General features: G+C 41.3%; 1 long non-coding RNA gene across 3 annotated transcripts in view; it reads right to left on the bottom strand.

Annotated features, from left to right (window-relative positions):
• Window positions 1-3447: 3447 nt before the first annotated feature.
• The window catches only part of LOC307019473, a 28989-nt gene continuing 18416 nt past the window's right edge, over window positions 3448-14020 (bottom strand). The window contains exons 1-7 of one of the 3 annotated variants that reach the window (XR_013802675.1): window positions 9451-9609; window positions 9106-9328; window positions 5492-5699; window positions 5116-5359; window positions 4797-4968; window positions 4523-4671; window positions 3448-4426 (exon numbers count right to left, since the gene is read on the bottom strand). This is a non-coding gene — a long non-coding RNA (uncharacterized lncRNA). Of the gene's footprint in view, window positions 4427-4522; window positions 4672-4796; window positions 4969-5115; window positions 5360-5491; window positions 5700-5868; window positions 6454-9105; window positions 9329-9450; window positions 9610-14020 lie in introns of those variants that run through there. The other 2 variants (XR_013802676.1, XR_013802674.1) reach the window with 2 other exon arrangements.

Genomic DNA, 14020 nt, shown 5'->3' with positions numbered 1-14020 from the left:
CTTGGGCAAGATACTTAACCCTGAGTTGCTCCCGATGGCATGGCCAACGGTGTGTGAATGTGTGTGAATGTTAGGTCCTAGAGTAAGGTACACTGCTCTGTATGAATGGGTGTGAATGGGTGAATGACATGTAATATGTAAAGCGCTTTGACGGGTGTTAAAGACTGGATAAAGCGCTATATAAGTACAGTCCATTTACCATTTACTCGTGTCACATCCACTCCCATTATAACAACATATTTTGATCTCTCCGCAATACCGGTATAAAATCATGCATTTTGTAATGTCAGGGTTTTATATTGGAGGAAAATAGTTCAATTGATCCTTTTTATTCTATATCACCAGATGTGACATTTTACCATTGAATTACATGCTTGTCATTTCTTGGTGTCTTTGCCTGTTGTATAATGGGGCCCTGACAGCCAGTGGAATACATGTATGCAACTAATATGATGTAGGTGTGTTGGTATGGATGTGGAAGAGTGGTATCAGCTGAGAAATGTATGTGTGTGTGTGTGTGTGTGTGTGTGTGTGTGTGTGTGTGTGTGTGTGTGTGTGTGTGTGTGTGTGTGGATGTACAGTGTGTGTGTACAGTAGAGATGTTAAAATTCACCGATTCGCATCGGTGCACCGGCATAAACGTTCAAGATGCGAGTGCACCGGTTGAAAGAGTGCACATCGGCTACAGTTTGGGTTGAACCGGGTTGAACTCGCGATGCATCGATTGCGTAGCGTCTTTGCATCGGTAAAAAAACGATTCATTCATATAAAATCCCCTTATCTTGTCAACGCTCAGCAGAGACGATCTTTGATATTTGCTTCGGCACTACGGAGAACGAGAGTCCCAGTTATCAACACACATGGAAGTTGAGGAGAAAGAGAAACACAGCGCACCGGAAAATACCTACAAATCAAACGTTTGGCAACACTTCGGATTGTTCAAGAAAGACGGTGTAATAGTCATTTATGCTATATAGTTGACCGCAGGTCATGGAGAGTAATAAGGTATCCGTAGACCTTTGTATGAGGTATCTTTATTACTTAACAGGTCTACAGCCATGATACATAGATCCGTCCTAGATGCAGACTTGCATACACACAGTATCACTCCGCAGCCGCACCCCATCAGTAACGTTCTGATGGTATATGTGCGCGTCACTATTACTACAGACGGTCAATTTGAAAAATCACTCGCAAATTGTTAACAATGCCGAGCCGCTTTAAAGTACACAAGTAGTACGAGGAACTTAGCGACGCACATAAAGAGGCGACGTGGGGTCTGCGGCTGAAAAGAGAAACCTGAAAGTGAGACATATGAGTTAAATCACTTAGTGAGGTGTTCTGTCAGAGAGAGGTGTTTAGCTTACAGCAGCCTGTGACGGCCAATAATAATTTAAATGTCTTCCTTACTGTAAGCGGTTATGAAATACCTGTTTGTGAAAGGTTATTTGTTTTCTTTATTGTTCAGATAGAAACCACTGCTTTCTGCTCACTGGTGAGTTAGCCTCTGAGTGTTAAGCACATCAGGCTGGCAGCTGTATGGGCATTGCTCTATGGTAGCTGTTATTTGCACATTGTTAATCATGAGCAATGCATCCTTACATTGTTTAACTGTGAGGTGTTATACAATTGTACTCTGGAGAGCTTTTAAAGGTAAAAAAATAAACGGCATGATGGGATGTGCAGTACCAAATATGTAAAGCACTTTTTTGTTAATGTATGATTTGCTGCATATCAGGAATAAAACAAAAATCCTCTGTCGTACCATATTGAAGTATCATTATTTTTGCATCGTGTTGAATCGCATCGTATCGCCCCGAATCGCACAATGTTGAATCAAATCGTATCGAACTGTATCGCAACAGGGGTGAATCGTATCGTATCGCATCGCCTGGTGTTTCAAAGGTATCGTTAATGTATCGTATCGTGGCAACGTATCGAGATGCGCATCGCATCGGCCTCAGTGATGGAGATGCACATCCCTAGTGTACAGAGACAACAATATACAGTAGATTTGGTTTACAGCAAGTCGCCTCATATCTTTCTTTCTCTCTCTCTTTTTCTCTCACTCCCTCATTCCCAAACTCATACACACTCGTACATATTAACCTCTTAAAGGCCATGTAATGCATCTAACACAGGTGTTTTTTAACGTGTAGTTTAGATATCACCAGAATAAAAATAAATACATTTTTTTAAAGTTTGGTCATAATTAAATGATATATACGTTAAAAAACGATGTTGGTTCCGAAGTTTGCCGAGTACGCCCACGATCACTCCCGAACGAGCGGTGACGTCACACGTGGCAAACATTGCCATTTGATAAAATCAGTCAAAATGGCAAGCAACGCGACAACAGACAGCGATAGGGATCATTCAAGCTCAGATTCGGTGGGTTATCTGGATTCAGTTACAGAAGTAGAGAGTGAACCAGCTAGCCTTTCACTTCAAGGCATCTTGCCTTATCAGTACGAGCCTCCTGCCCGGCAATCGAACAACGAGGCAGAAACTTGTGAAAGAGAAGCGGATGCTGCAGCTGGCGAGACTCGGGTCAGCAATACTGAATGGTAAATGCTGTTTTATTTAATTTGACCTGCACTAAATGTTGATCTTAACTTGTCATCTGTTCCTCACACGTCCGGCAGATATTGTTTTTTTGTTATGTTATGTACAATATTCAGGTGTACATGTCAATGCTGTGAAAGCATGCCCACTGCAGATGAATGTGTATGCTGCAGAGAGATCTGGCAGGTGATGGAAAAAATAGACCGTTTGCAACCTACTGACCAGACAGAAGACACCGACGAGAAACCAAGGTGCATTATTAGCCACCCAGGCTTTAGAGAAGGCTGTCTCAGTGTTTGGACACTGAGAATAGCGTATCTTCAATACAAACAACAACACAGAGCAGTTGATGGCCCACTACACCAGTAAGTAAATATTGATTGACCCAACTGCCTATTGCAGCTTTGCTTTCATATAATACTTTTAGTCGCTACAGATATGGTACACTTTTAAAGATACCATTAAACTCTTTCAAGCAGTCAAAAACAGCTTGGCTTTTATGTTTTCTGTGTATGCAAGTTCAATGTATGCTTGGGTAAAGAAACAACTACACATGTGAGGAAATATATAAGAGGTCTATGATTCTGTCAAGCAGTCATGTACAACCTCATATTTATTTTGTACAAGTAAAATAAAAATATCATGTTATAAGCCAATTTGTAACCATTGCTACATAATAGTACTACATAACATTTTATTTTTCTCCAAATATATTTATAATCTGTATACTTTTTTTTCATTAGGAAGTATCGATATACAGCTTATCGACAGTTTGTACGTTGGTGCTGGGGTGTACTCGGCCCAAAAATCAGAGTCCCGCTGCCTGCATGTGCTGTAACCGAGATACGGAAGACTTACCCTGAACCGGGAGGTGATCTTTATTGCAGTGTACATTAGTCTATTTTGGTATATGTGCGAGTCCACAAACAATTAAAAGTAGTAAAAATAATAAAGATATTCAGACGTAATTCATTTTTGGCCTTACTTATTTCACTTCAACTTGTATATATTTCAGTCACTAAGTTCACTGTACTCTGGTGACATTTAGCTCAAGCTGGCATAACACCTGTAGTAACTTAATTCTGACCCGAGTTTTGTGCACAATCTTCCAGCACCCATGATCAATGTTTAAAGCAATCAGGAAACATTCATAGCTCAAAAGTATTTTTAAATGCTTAGGGCTTTAATTCAGCTTCTCTACTAATGATAGTAATATCTTTAATGCTAATCTGATCAACCAGAAGAAAGTAGAACCTGGATGTTGAAACACTGTGCCTACTGGTTCAGGAGAAGTGCATTGCACGAAATGTAGGTCCCGACACTCCACCAACAAGCACAGACATAAACAGCAGAATGTAATGTATTAGGCAATAATATCAGTGATATGAGTGAGTAGAAACAATCACAACGAAAGAAAAATGTATAATATTGATGGCTGATCACCAGAGGATTCAATAACCAGTTTGACAGTCTGCCAGGTATTATGTTAATACAGTATATAAGCATAGAGATATTGTCAATTTTATTTGAAGTACACTATTATGAAGTATCACCCATAGATACAAGAAAAGTTTTTGTACAAAATTAAAAGGAACTGTTTACACAAGATAAGAACCACACCACAAAAGACAGCAGGAATCTTATTTCAAAGCAAAGATTAAATATAGTCTAGTAAACACTGTTACTGGTTAATGAACTGACACCTGTGCTGACGCACTGCCTCATCTTTATCGGGGTGGTCCATCTCTGAGGCCAAAGGTTGTGGTTCTTGGTCACGGACTTCTTGGATGGACTCTCTCGAGTCCTGTGGCGATTCAGAATAGGCTTGCAGAAGATCTTTCAAGAATGTTTGTTGTGTACTCTAAAAATAATAGAATAGTTTAGCAGGGTCGGAATGCTCATGTGTTACTGTATTGGTAATTTGGTATATTAAAATCTGTCCCCTATCTAAACTTACTATATGTTGCTGGTGTCTTTTCCTTGCGTACTGAATGTTGACCCTTTTTGAACTTTGGGAAACGGATTGTGAAACGCTCTTGGCCCTCTCGAGTCACAGCCTGTAGTCTTGCACTGTTTTCGTTGTAGTGTAGTGCTGCCAGGTAGTACCTGAAATAAATATTTAAAACGATTATTTCTTATGTAGAATGAACAATTACAGAAAAAATAGAATCAAAGTATCCCTAAAACACAATTAAAATAAATCCATTTAGTACAAGGCTATCATTAGTTACCTAGCAAGCTTACAGAGCCACATGAATCCTGTATGCTTCGGTGCAAAGCGAATGATTAAACTATGGAATGCTTCCAGAGATGATGTTTGGTATGTACTCGAGATCTTCTTGATGTCCTTAAGTACATGGGGATTGGTTAAGATGTCATTCAGCAGCTCAGCTGGCTTAGATCCTGCAATAAATAGTTTACATTTTTAGGGAAAGAGATTAACACCAGGACTGCTGCCTGGGTAGGTGGCTTTCTGATTTGGCAACTAAATGTGACTCTTAATTTTGCCTTTAAATTATTCCAGTATGTGCAAAAACATTTTCCATGTACCTGGTTTAAGCCATTGTTTATTTCTGTTGTCACCTAGTAAATGGGCATGGCCACACATGGGGTATATCTCGGTATCATGCTCATGTATGTCTTGCACATGGTTAGCAACAGACTTCCACTTTTCCCCTAACAAGTCAGCCTGCCCTTCTGGAACTGTCCCTGCGACATAGTTTCGATTTCTTCCACAAACCAACATCTTCACAACCCTTCTTTTTGGCGAGGGCATCGATCTTTTTACCAAGTTCTGTAATTAAAAGATTAAATTAATTACCAACATACATGTAGCAAAGAAGCATATATATACACAACACAACACAAATGTACAATAATCTAATAAATTCAGTTCTACTTCCATAATGAGCACACAAATTCACACCTTTCGCTATATGCCATGCATCGAAGTGATGTTTCAGCTCTGCTGTGCGGGGGTAGTGTGGAGTTTCTTCTCTCAGGTACTTTGCAATAGATTTGTGCCAGTCAGTTACCATAGATGCGACATCCAGCTCATGCGTCTCGGTCAGGAGTGTCAGACACCTCTTCAAGCCCTCGAGCTCACAAGCATTGCTGCTGGTTACCCCATTGCTCTGAATAACGACATAAACAACATTGGTAATATGTCATCATTGTCCTATACTGTATTTGTATGGTGGTTTCATACCTTGCATTCATTATTATTAAGTTAGAAGTGTGGTAAATTGTACTGTACCATGTACAAGAATATTACTACATGTACTTAATTCACTAACTATTTACCTGGACTAGTTGGGTATCCAGTAGGGATGTAACGATATACCGAATACCACGGTAATGAAACGGCTCAATACCGTCGTGAGACTGAAAAAATCTACTGCGATATTACCGTTCATTCATTTATATCTCGCCCTGTAAATAAAAACTGTAATGTTTTTGTTTGAACGGCAGAGGACGCCATAATACTAGTCAAGAATACTCCCATCATCCTTTGCGTGCAAGCCCGCCCTCACACTCAGACCCAACGAGAAAAGGGCGAACGGAGTAGACGAACGTGCTGACCAACTAAATAAAAATTGTGAAATTGAGGATGCTCCATCGACTTTTAAAGCTGTTGTGTGGCAGCATTTTGGTTTTCCCGTTTCAAGAAATGACAAAGTTGAAAAGCAAACTGACAAACGCCAAACTATTTGCAAATCCTGCCGGGCAACGGTCGCCTACAATTCGGGAAACACATCGAACATGAGAAGTCATTTTTCACATCACAACCCAGAAAAGCTCCGAACACAACAACCTACTGTGAGGAAAAAGCCTAAGCCGGGCCAACTGCCTCTGACAGAAGTATTTGGAGCGCCACTTCCCCCTAACAGTCCAAGAGCTCAGGAATTAACAAGGTGCATTGGCGAGTACATGGCCAAAGACTTAAGGCCGTTTTCTGTGGTCGACAACAGTGGATTTCTGAGGTTAGTAAACACGCTGGAGCCCAAGTATGCCATTCCATCACGGCCATACTTTAGTCGAACAGTGCTACCCGCTCTGTACAAAGAGACAAAAGCTAAAGTGACACAGAGCCTCAAAGAAGCAGAGTGCATCTCAATAACAACAGATGGGTGGACTTCACGAGCTACGCAGAGCTATATTACAGTCACGGCTCATGTTATGACCAGCGAATGGGAAAATTAAAAGTTTTGTTTTACAGACGCGGCCTCTTTTCACATCACACACTGGACTCAACATTGCTGAGGTGTTAAAATCTGCTGTTTTGGAGTGGGGACTCGACAATAATCAAGGCATTGCTGTCGTAACAGACAACGCAAGGAATATGGATGTAGGGGTGAGAGAGGCCGGTCTTTCCCCACACATAAAGTATTTTGCCCACACTTTAAACCTCGCTTCAAAAGCGGGTTTGAAAGTAAACCGGGCAAGCCATCTGCTTGGTAGAGTGAGGCGTGTAGCTGCGTTTTTTCAACGCAGTTCAACTGCCACAGCTGTGCTGGCCACCAAACAGGGAATGTTAAACCTGCCTGCGCATAAACTCATCATGGATGTGGTCACAAGATGGAACAGCTCGCTTGACATGCTCGAGCGCTACCTGGAGCAACAACAAGCTATCGCTGCAACGCTACTCAGTGCTGAAGTCAGGCGCAATGCACGCGAGATAGACACTCTTGAACCAGCTGACATAATGGACGCAGAGGACATTGTTCGGCTTCTCTCACCGCTGAAAAAAGCAACCACCGTGCTGTGCGATGAGTCTCAACCTACAGTCGCTCTAATTGTGCCCCTCAAGCACATGATAGAACAAAGCATGGCACAGTACGATGAGGACTCCTCCACCATCGCCCAAATGAAGAGAGCCATACTGAAGGACTTTACAGACAGATACCAAGGGGAGCAAAACAAGTTTCTGCAAGAGAGCACTGCGTTGGACCCCCGGTTCCGGAGCTTGCACCAGCTAAATGACAGTCAGAGGGAGGACGTTTTCGACAGGCTGAAGTTGAAAGCTACACTTTTCGTGTCTGTGTAACTTTTTCAGATAACGTAAGGTGTGTTTGCTTCTGTTGTTTTTGTGAAAAGAAAGATAAGACGTTTTTTTTCTACCTCTGCTTGCTTGCATAGAACCCTAGTGAAACAGAAGGGGAAAGAGCACATGACGCTGAGGAACAATCTCCTCCTTCCAAAAAGACAGCACTCGAAGATCTTCTTTGGGAGTCTTTCAGTAAAGAAGTGCACGTCGCACAGCACAACACTGGTATCGAGGCTGAAATTGACTTGTACCACAAAGCGACCTCTATTTTACTCTCTGACTGTCCTCTCAAGTGGTGGAGAGACAATGCAAAGTGTTACCCACTGCTGTCCCCCATGGCCAAAGCATATCTCTCTGTCCCAGCCACATCAGTGCCGAGTGAGAGAGTTTTTTCCACAGCAGGGGATATTGTAAACGCCCAAAGATCCCAGCGTCTACCTGGAAATGTTGACATGCTCATCTTCCTGAAAAAAAACCTGTCTGATGAGTGAGCGAGAGCGAGTTTGAGTTGAGTTACTTGAAATCTATTTTATTGCAGGGTCTGATTATTGAATGTTCTTGTTTATTTGCACAAATAAAATGCATACTTTTGTTTGGTAGTACTTGTTCTTGTTCCAGTCTGTTACTGTTTTGACACTTTAAATGTACTACTATACTAAAAATGCTGTACAAATCAGATTTATTATTTTATAAAGAAAACATTTTGGAGTAAAAAAAAAAATTTGTATTTTTTTTAGAAATTTGTTTTCCTTCAATATATCGCGATAAATATCGTACCGTGGACTTGTTATCGCGGTATTACCGTACCGTGAGTTTTTGGTATCGTTACATCCCTAGTATCCAGCACAATGTTGATCCTTTGTTCGATCACCGTGTAGCCTCCATATTTGGCCGAGTGGCCAGGGCTGTCACAACGACCATCCCCTATCAGATGTATGCCACCTTCCATGCCTTTGAGTCTCTCCACAAGACTCGTCTGTTCTGTTTGCCAGGCGTTGACTATGGATGGGATGATGTAGGATGATTGATGACGATGGTAGGTATTGCGGCTAATCCTGCAAACTTTCATGATGTCAAACACCCTTAGAGTCTGGGAGGGTAGACTTCCTGACAACAAAATTGATGCCGACATGATCAGATTTCCAACAGGAAGTTGAATGGCTGGCTGTTCCATACTCTTGTGTATTTACAGTTTCCACATTTCTGCCTGATCTGCACTAAACTGCCAATGTTGTTAACAACCTCGCTAGAACTTGATCCAGCACAAATTGGGCAATACTGGAACAGCTCCAACCAATTGGCCTCAAAGACTAAATACTTCTTGTCTTGTGCATATTTCCTAGGGCATTTGTGCAAAAGTTATTCTTGCCTTTGTCTGGAAGCAAACAACTTTATCAATGATGTATTTTGTTACAAGTACATTAATGTAAATCTGGTTATATTAATTTTCATTACCTTCTAACTAAACTATGGTATGTTCACACACAACTAACCTATCTTCTTCACATATCTCCTCCTCTTTTTCCTGTAATGCCTCATCAATCGAAAGCTCAGAAGGCTTGTAGTCAGAGTCATCTTTGATGGGTGTCTGATCAGCGTCGAATACAAGTGTAGCACAACCTTTCTTTGGTGTTGACACTGTTGGTGTAGATGCACTTTCTTGCTCTTCATACTGTGTACATGCATCAACCATGATAACTGGATATGTTGAGGTCCCTGTAAATTGGAAATGATAGTAACTATAACATTGTCCAACACATGGAATGTCAAAAGTGATACTGAGACACATGATAACAACAATTCACCAATCTATATTTTGTAACTGTTTTCTTCTGTACCTTTGCTTCTATAGTAAGGTCTTGTTCGAGTTGAGCACTGTGTGCTTGCCTCAGATCTATGTGGCAATGTGCTTTCAGTCACCGAAGCTGCAACAGGATCTTCTGGCAAATTAGATTCCATATAAACATCTGAGTCGCTCGAGACATGATCCTGTTATGTCAGCAACTGGAACCAAAAACAAACAGTTAAAAACACCTAACAATTTCAGGGATGGATCCTGCAGCAATCATGTTGGTCTCAAAACGTTTAGCTTTTAACGAGACAGACATATGCACACAGGCTAATTCTATTTTATTTAGGCACACATCTTAACAACTCAAATTCTTACTATTTATGTATGTTTCCCCAGAAATGGGTTGAATAACTTAAATCACACTTTTATCATAGGCACCACAAATACAGCACACCAAACTCTCATAGATCTACATTTTTTTTTCAGTCTAAAACAAAACAAAACATATTAATTTGATATAAATGAAATAACACATACCCTTCCCACCTCTAATTTGGAAACAGCCCTTCTAGGATGTGGGCATATTTCACCTGTTTTCGTTTTTTTGCCTGACGAAGTGAAGAAACTGTCAACATTGCTGGCAGTCGTTGCCGACGAACATGCAGCAGATCTGGCTCTCTTTGCGCCTGATGCTTTTGGAGTTTCGGCCGGTCTTTTAGGGTTTATGGTGGGTACAGCATCTAACTTAAGCGTTTTTTTGGTCTTGTAGCCTAATTCCACCATCAAAGCTCCTTCAAAACTGTCTGGGGTGAAATGGCTACCACATATCACAGCTTGTGATTTTTCGTGCGGTGGATGAAAGTTCGCTCTTTTGGTCTGTACAAATTGGATCCACTGACGTCTAACAGCCCTGTTTTTCGGAAATTCGTGTACACTGTGACCTGACAGACTTGAATTACCACAAAACTGAACTACACATCGCTTCACCATCATGAATTGTTGGATAAAAAAAGTTTAGCGAGGTCCGGTTACACATATGTTGAGCAAAAATAGCGGAAGGACACAAAACAAACAATCCAGACGAGGCTGGTGTTTGCCACGTGTGACGTCACACAGCTGGGTTAATGGCTGGCAAGCTTTTTGCTACCGGAGCGCAATAACACGGGAAAGTGGCACACATTTCATGTTATTTGGGAGGTATTTATGGAAATCATTGATGTTGATATGTCAAATGAAAAAGTGGAAAGTGATGAAGCGATTTATTAACACAGAATAACGTTTATTTTGGACATTTCATGGACTTTAAGCACTGAGCCTGTTTTTCAGGTTTCAGGCTCCAAAATGCCACTAACACAGCAAAGACTATATCTTCACTTCTAAAAGGGGTAAATTAATAATCTTTTCTCTCAAAGTAAGGTTACATCTGTGAGTTGGATGTAGAAGTGTCAGAATCAATCTAGATGTTTTTATTTTAAAGTAAATTCAGATGGAACATAGTAAAAACATGTAAATTATAATGTCCGCTAGGCATGGGCGGTATCATTTTTTTCATACCGTCATACCTTGCTGACATCATACCGTGGTATACGGTATATGATGGTATCAGTCCCAATTTAAGGGGTAATTTCTCCCAAAAAAAAATGTTTTACTCACTATATCAACAGCCCCATCAAAAATATTTTCCACCAGCCGCCACTGACGGTATGACTTGGGTCGACTTGAGTGAAGTGGCGTTCGGCGGCAAATAGATGTTTCGAACGGTATATTATATGTTCGGTGTAAAATGCAGTGTAAAGTAAAGTGCCGCGACATGCGCGCAAGTGCAAAACAAGGGCTGCATACATGACACATTGTGCAAATGGCACATTTTGAGATCGGATACAGGACGCGTTTGTAGATGTCCGACCTTGTTTCCATAGTGAGCTAAGTTAACAATATATCATCATACATAAACATTTTCCGGGAGTAAATACTTGACTTATTGAATAAAGTTTGCTATATTCACTAACTAGTTTGGCAATATTATTCCGTGCATGTGTTAAAAACCTTATTTTCATTTGATTAATTGGATTACTCGCGTGAATGTTTAGCACGTAAATGCTTTCGTTTTTAAAACCGTCCGACCTCGACTACAAAACCATCAACCAGTTGCATAGGATTAAAAAATGTCAACACTCACTCACCCCGTCTTAAACATTCCCAAAGATGTGCCTCTGTCTCTCGTTGTGCTGGATGAAGTCACTGGCGACGAGTAAACCCAAAATAGTCCCAAACAGGCGCAGAGGCATTTTTCTTTTTTACTAGTTGTCCGAGTTCGGGGCCGGCAAATGCTGCCGCCATCTTGCTCATCTCAGCTCTGTGCTGAGCTCTGAGAGCGGGAAAGACGGACTGCCCTCCCCTGCCCTCTGCTGGTGCGTGCTGTGCATTACAACCAATGTCGTCCCTGTCAAAACTCTGTGTCAGTGTAATAGAATGAAACGCATCTGTGATTTGGCGCACAGTCTGTGACGTCACGGTATTGAAAATCATACCGACGGTATTTCGAAATACCCTGGTATACCGTAATACCGTCATACCGCCCAAGCCTAATGTCCGCCTAAAAAAAAAACATTACTTATAGTGAAAACCACCCTTGAATGATGGGTTAGTAGACTAAAAGCTTTAGGAATCCAAACTATAACATATAATTCAAACTGCGGTCGCACTTGTGCGCGCAGTGATGAGCGGGCCCTCGCGTCCGTGCGCCTGTCGGGGAGGGCGGCCGGTCGTCCTGGCGTCAAGCAGACGCACGCGAGTACTCGGAAATGAGCCGTTTGTAATTTCTCTAATTTCGCGTCCCAGACTCCCAGGTCATCCTGCAGCAACCCGGAAACGGATGTCGGCGCGCCGTCTGGAAGGAAAACTAATTTCACTAAAGGCTCGTCGACGATCGATTATCGAGGAGGTTGTCTAGAGAAGCCGTGACTTTCTGGGGGGCGGGGCTAATGGAAAGCAATTTGAAATATGTGTGCAATCATAATAGTAATGTAGATATAGCGTTTCATGAATATTGGAACAACTGAATTTGAGTAATTTGGAGTAGTTTGGAGTCATTTGCGACATGTAAATCGTCAAAAATGGTTTATTCGGTGTTAGCTTACGACCTCCACGAATGAGCTATCAAAAATATTCTTCTCAATTTGGCATCATATTGGATAGGGGCTGAACTTGTCCTGGACTGGACATTTTCCGATCATTCCCCTAGGAGCAGTTTGCAAGAATGTGCTTAAAATGGCTGAAAAACACACATATTTCAAAATGGCCGACTTTTTGGGGGGCGGGGCTAATGGAATCTATTTACAAATATGTCTGCAATTCCAGGAGGAATGTATGTGCCAAAAATCGTGAAGTTCTAAGAAACTATGTGACTACCACACAATAAGGGGCGCTAGTGAGCAGCTTTTCTGAAAAATTACGTTTTTTTTTTACATTCTCGAAAAAGTCGTGGGCTCTGACGTGTGTCCCAAGTTTTGCATCCGAATCTCATTTTATGCTATCGCAATTTAAAAAAAATGTATAGGCCACGCCCACATTCTGATCACACTGAGAGTATGTCTAAAAAAATAAAAATAATTAGTCCATGCACTCTTGAGTTATGAATTGGTGGTGTTTTTGGCGCCCCCTATATTCCAAAATGAAAATGCTTTGGTGTACCTATTCCCCAAGACAGTCTGAACCTATCTACCAAAATCTGTGTTGTTTGGATACATCGTTGATGAGTTATGAGCATTTCTTTCTAAGCCCCGCCTTTTTGCGAGTACGTTTTGATTGACGGCGGCAATATTTATCGTCCTAACATGCTCATTTTCTACGGTAATGTGTCTGACCCTCCACCGATGCGGGATATGAAGTTTGGTGTTGAAAAACTCGAATTTATTCCGAAATGGGATTTTGATAGGTGGCGCTATTGAGCACGTTGGAATATTTTAACCCATTGACTCCAGAATGTTGCAATTTTTACCGGTCCTGGCGTCCGTGCAAAATTATACAACTTTGTCAGCATCCTAAAGGCCTCAAAAACAGGAAAGATGGTGACTAAAAATAATAATAATAATAATAATAATAATAATAATAATAATAATAATAATTCCACCAATACAATAGGTTTCCTCGCACTTCGTGCTAGGACGCCGTTGGGTCCTAGCACATCGTGCTAGGGCCCTAATAATAAAAATAATAATAATAATACCACCAATAACAGTAGGTTCCTCGCACTTCGTGCTAGGACGCCGTTGGGTCCTAGCGCTCCGTGCTCGGGCCCTAATAATAATAATAATAATAATAATTCCACCAATAACAATAGGTTTCCTCGCACTTCGTGCTAGGACGCCGTTGGGTCCTAGCACATCGTGCTCGGGCCCTAATAATAATAATAATAATAATAATAATAATAATAATAATAATAATTCCACCAATAACAATAGGTTTCTTCGCACTTCCTGCTAGGACGCCGTTGGGTCCTAGCACATCGTGCTCGGGCCCTAATAATTCCACCAATAAAAATAGGTTTCCTCGCACTTCGTGCTAGGACGCCGTTGGGTCCTAGCACATCGTGCTCGGGCCCTAATAATAATAAT

The sequence above is a fragment of the Notothenia rossii genome (assembly GCF_949606895.1).
Source record: "Notothenia rossii genome assembly, chromosome: 9".
Taxonomy (NCBI): Eukaryota; Metazoa; Chordata; class Actinopteri; order Perciformes; family Nototheniidae; genus Notothenia; species Notothenia rossii.
Note: the sequence above shows the minus strand (reverse complement) of the source record. Positions and strands in the feature narration are given on the sequence as shown.